Source organism: Myotis davidii, unplaced genomic scaffold (assembly GCF_000327345.1).
Source record: "Myotis davidii unplaced genomic scaffold, ASM32734v1 scaffold159, whole genome shotgun sequence".
In the NCBI taxonomy this organism is placed as follows: Eukaryota; Metazoa; Chordata; class Mammalia; order Chiroptera; family Vespertilionidae; genus Myotis; species Myotis davidii.
The window spans coordinates 5,643,422-5,648,621 of record NW_006291231.1 but is presented as its reverse complement, the minus strand read 5'-3'; the positions used below and the strand labels follow the sequence as shown (position 1 = coordinate 5,648,621).

At 44.6% G+C, this 5,200-nt stretch overlaps 1 pseudogene; it reads right to left on the bottom strand.

Moving 5' to 3' along the window:
* Positions 1-531: 531 nt before the first annotated feature.
* LOC102764736 lies at positions 532-2,024 on the bottom strand (annotated as a pseudogene).
* Between the last annotated feature and the right edge of the window lie 3,176 nt (positions 2,025-5,200).

Here is a 5,200-nt window from a genome sequence, read left to right as displayed (position 1 = left end):
TACCAAAGACATTGAGCTTTGGTAACCAAAAATATCTCATAGTAAACAACAACTTTTTACTGTAAAATCATGACGCTTGTTTGATAATGGATGTTGGTGGACCATTGATGTAGACAGACAACGTCCTAATATGTAGGTTTAACCTTTAACCTTGCCCCCAGAGCACAGAGACCCCCACAGTGTTCTCCTGTGGCTTGGCAATTCGTCTCCCACTTCCTTCTCCAGGCCTCAGACACTTGGTGTCTGGGGACCTTACAGGACTTTAGAGTTAACGCCTCTAGCATTGTATATAGACAAAGTTTTGCATATGTATGTGACTAATTTTTTTTTTGAGGGGGGTGTCTTATTTAAACACATCTGTGAATTGGCTGGATGAATACAGTTGGGAGATCTGGTGACAGGTACCAACAAGCAGTATCAGGGCTGCTGTAATACAGGGAGAAGGCATGGTTATTTAAAAATACTTTTTTGATTCAGAACTGAGTGTGGCAGAAGAACAGCAACTGTGCTGAGAACTGGAGGATGATAGAGCTATGATGCTGGAAGCTCTTCTTGACCCGGAAACAAGACCTGCTCACCAAAGTGCTCGCCAGTTGCACTTCTCACCCCCTCCAGGCCGCCTAGCCCTGCGCGTGTAGTATGAAACTGGGGCACGGTGGGCAGGAAGCAGATGGCGGGCTACTGGAAAGAGCCCAAGAGGGGCCCATCCAGGGCCCACACGTTGGAGTGGCGCTGCTGCATGAACTGGTTGGTGAAGATAGCCTTCCACTCCTCTTTGCACTGAGCCAGCGCCACGTCCAGCGGCTTGGTGCCCAGGATGTACCCGTTCATCTCTGTCACCGCCTTCGTTGCTTCTTCTTGGAGAGGAAAGACACACAAAGCCAAGCCCTGGGCTGGCCGCCCTCTGTCATCAGCCTGGCACTGGTGATCGCTCTATAGGGAGGAAACTCTTTCCTGTCTCTCAGAACCAAGGAGTCCTCCAGGTTCTTCGCACACCAGTTCACGCACTGCTAATGGTTCAGCCGGTCCTGCTCCATCTGCTCCATCTGCTGGAACCTTCGCTTGAGCTCATTCTGCTGCTCCTGGGCACGGCCCACATAGAGCAGCTGCTGGCCAACCTCCTTCCCGCTCTGGACAGCCTTCTGCTTCTCAAAGGTGACAAAGCCAAAGCCTTGGGCGTGGCCGCTGTCCTCGCTCCTCGCCTTCACACTCAGCATCTTCCCAAACTGGGAGAAGACTCCTCCAGGCCCTGCTCGTCTATGTCCATCTGCGGGTTCTTCACATAGATCAGTGGTTCTCAACCTTCTGGCCCTTTAAATACAGTTCCTCATGTTGTGACCCAACCATAACATTATTTCCGTTGCTACTTCATAACTGTAATGTTGCTACTGTTATGAATCGTACTGTAAATATCTGATATGCAGGATGGTCTTAGGCGACCCCTGTGAAAGGGTCGTTCAACCACCACAGGGGTCGCAACCCACAGGTTGAGAACCGCTGACATAGATGTTGATGAACCCCAGGGCTCCAGCCCCAGCTCCGCCTCCTGCTCCTGTCAAGGCTTGAAGGAGCTAAAGAAGACTATGCGGTCATTTGGCCGCATCTCATTCAAATGCTGATGGCCTGCTGCGCAGCCTCACGGGTCTCCACATGGACAAAGTCAAAGCCTCAGGAGCCACGATCCTCACATACCACCTTGCAAGACAGGATGTTCCCAGCGGTGGAGAAGGTGTCATCCAAGGCCTTGTTGTCAAGGGACTCCTCCGGGTTCTCCATGAAGATGCTGCCCACACCCGACTTTCCAAGTCCTGGGTCTCGCTGGGACCACACGGGGCAGTTGGACTTTGATAACCTCCAAGTTCAGTGTCCGGTGTCCACGCCGCATCGGCCGATGCTGGAAGGTGATGTAGGCGCAGCCCATCGAGGGCCACGTCGCGGTTCACGTTGATAGATAAGGAGGGCCCGGCAGGGGGGAACTTCTCAGAGAACATAGCCTCGGCCCCCTCGGGGTGCAGGTCGCCCATGTGAGCGAAGCAAGTGGGAAGCCAGGTCGCTGGCGTTCATGGTGGGCGGCGGGGGAGACCAGGAGCCGGTGCCCGTGTGCGTCACCCGGGTGGGAACCTAGGCGGAGGCGGCGGGGCGCAGGAGACAAGGGACTCTCCTGTGACTGATTTTTAAATACATAAGGAGGAAAAGATTTAAGTTCATCGGTCTGGGGATATAAAACTTAAGCTATGGCAGAACACATAAAGGATTCCAATATGTTTTGAATAACCCATTTATTCTAGAGCATCTGGCAAACATAAACTTGGAAATATGGAAGAACCTCCATGTTAACAATGGCCACTTTCCAAAGAGCTGTAAGGGACATAGATTTAAAAACAACAACAACAAAGCACAAACCACAGTCATCTGCCACAGAAGTAATGACGGCAGGAATCATAAAGGCTGGTGATAATGAGCGGAAGGCTGTGCCTTTAAGTCCTGCCAGGGAAAGCCAATTCAGTGAAACGAGGGTTTAATTAGAAAAACAAAGATGACTTTCACTTCTATTTTTAATTTCGTGGATGAAAAGTAAGCCTCAGAAATATGAAAGAACCAAATAAAGGCATCAAGTAAGAAGAACTTAAACTTCTTTTCTTCTCCTGGTTTGTGGGGGGCTGGGGAGTTTGAGAGCAGAAGATCGTTTGGCAAGCAATAGATAAATATCAGCAAACTGAAGTCCTTGACTTTGCCTTAAGTGGCAAAATGCATGATGAAGACAAGGCTGAAGGAGTCTGAGTTGTATATAAACATGGAGGCAATTATTGGCCTTATTTATTGGCTTATAAAGCACATCTTGCTTAATAGAAGGTGCTGTGGTGGAAAGCAGAATGTCTATTAAAATCTCAAAATGGAGACATTCTGAGAGCTGAAGCCCTACAGAGTATTTCTAGGTACTTCAGAAAAGAAAAGATTATATGTAGATCCATGGGTATGAAAGAGTTTCACTAAATAAGGATTCTAATTTCAAAGTGAATGCTGTTCCGTGTGCTCAGATGGCAATAATGTGTTGAACGTAAATAAAGAATTTAGGCGAAAGCATGAAAACAAATTAAGATATTTTAAATCTAATTTATTATTCTTACATTATTTTTAAACTTTTATTTCTGGGTGAGGGATAGTGGGGGATTGGGGAGGATGATGAAAAGAGTTACAGAAAGAGAAGTGCCACAGTGGTTAAGTCAAAATCAGTTAGTGCAGAGAAACTCGCTGGGAGGTCTATCATATTTTTTTACATTTGTAATAAACCCAAAATTTGTATTGGTCTTCTTTTCCCCCCCTAAACTGGCAAGTTTATGTGGCTGTATTTATCTATACCAGGTCTGAGTGGGCATACACACAAACCAAAAAGTTAAAAAAAAATTTTTTTTGCCTCTCTCCAGGACATTTTAAAACTAATTTATTTAACTCTACATCATCATTAAGAAAGATTATTTAAACAGAGGCACAGTCTCCTCTTTGAATATCCTACCCTGGAACTAAAATTAGCAACAAAACCCATGAATTTAAACCATTCCAAGTTTTGCATCCAATCGTATTAACCTTTCTACCAGTTTTTCCTGCTCAGTTTAATCTGATAGCCCCAAGAGATGGGTTCTGAAGGAATGCCTGAGCTCGTGGGGAAGGAAGTGGTTAAGAAGGAAGAAGTACATTTCTTGGCTCGGAGTTTCTGAGCATGCAGTGACCTTGCTCAGGGCTGGAGTAGATAGTGCCTAATATCAATATGTCTAAACGTATAACTTAGAGGTGTCAAAAGGTTTACCAGCTCTAAAGTACCCATGTTATCACCATAGTGTACTCGTCAAGGATACATTTGTTCATTAAACATTTTGGTGAGAGAGGGTACCTATCTTGTGCAGAGTTTGTGTTTGGCTTTTATGGAAGGTTGGGGGTGGGCTGGGAAATAAGACATGGCCTTTGATTTCAAGAACAGATCCACCTCACATTTTCCAGGCCCTGTCAAGAATGCAAATGGAAGCCCCCAAACCATATGTCTAAATATTTTAAAGCCATAAATTAAATTTTTAAACAGCTTTTTGAGATATCTTAGCTACACAAAATTACGTATATTTAAGGGATACAGCATGATGTTTGGTATATGTCTATACTGTGAATAGATCTCTACAATTAAGCTAAATAACCTTTTCATCACCTTTACATAGTTACTATTTTGCATGTATGAGAGAAAAAGAGACAGAGACTAAACCAAGAAACTAACGAAGACTAAAATGTAAATGGCAATGTTAAAAGGTCAAAAATACTCATGACAATTTTATAGATAACAAAGTTGAAAGATTTACACTAGTGGATATCATGCATATCATAAATCTACAATTAATAAAACAATATGGTATTCAGAAAAGGAGAAAAAAATCAAGAGAACATTGTAAAGAATTAGAAAGCAGGCCCATACCCAAAAGAACATTTGATTTGTGACAATAATGGTCCTGCTCAGAGTGAGGGAAGAGCAGTCTTTCCAATAAGTCAGTGGTTCTCAACCTTCTGGCCCTTTAAGTACAGTTCCTCATGTTGTGACCCAACCATAAAATTATTTTTGTTGCTACTTCATAACTGTAATGTTGCTACTGTTATGAATCGTAATGTAAATACCTGATATGCAGGATGGTCTTAGGCGACCCCTGTGAAAGGGTCGTTCGACCGCCAAAGCGATCACGACCCACAGGTTGAGAACCTCTGATGTAAGGGATGTGCAAAAAATGACTCTTGTATAATTCTGCCTAAGGCCAGAACTGCCACTGACCATAGCGCACAGTGGCCCAGCAGTCAGAATGATTCAGCTAGGAGGGTCAAATCTCAACAGACAGGTTTCTCTTTTGAAAGATGTGCTGCCCATGTCTCAACAGCCTCTGATCTTTTTCTTACCTTCCATGTCTCTCCACACAACCCCCCTGCCCCCGCCATGTATTCACACTTCGAGAAGTAGAGGAGGGAATAAAATTCAAATAAGGCAAGTTTTGGGAGAAAGCAATGAATGTTTAGGTGGTCTCAAAGGACCATGGGATAGAGCCAATTGGTGGAAAAGTCTTGTATGGATCCAAATATTAGATTTCTTTTAGGGTGTTCTGAGTCCATCCACGATCAAAAGAGGTACCTGCAACCTACTCTCGTCTTATACCCCTGGGAGTACAGAGTAAAA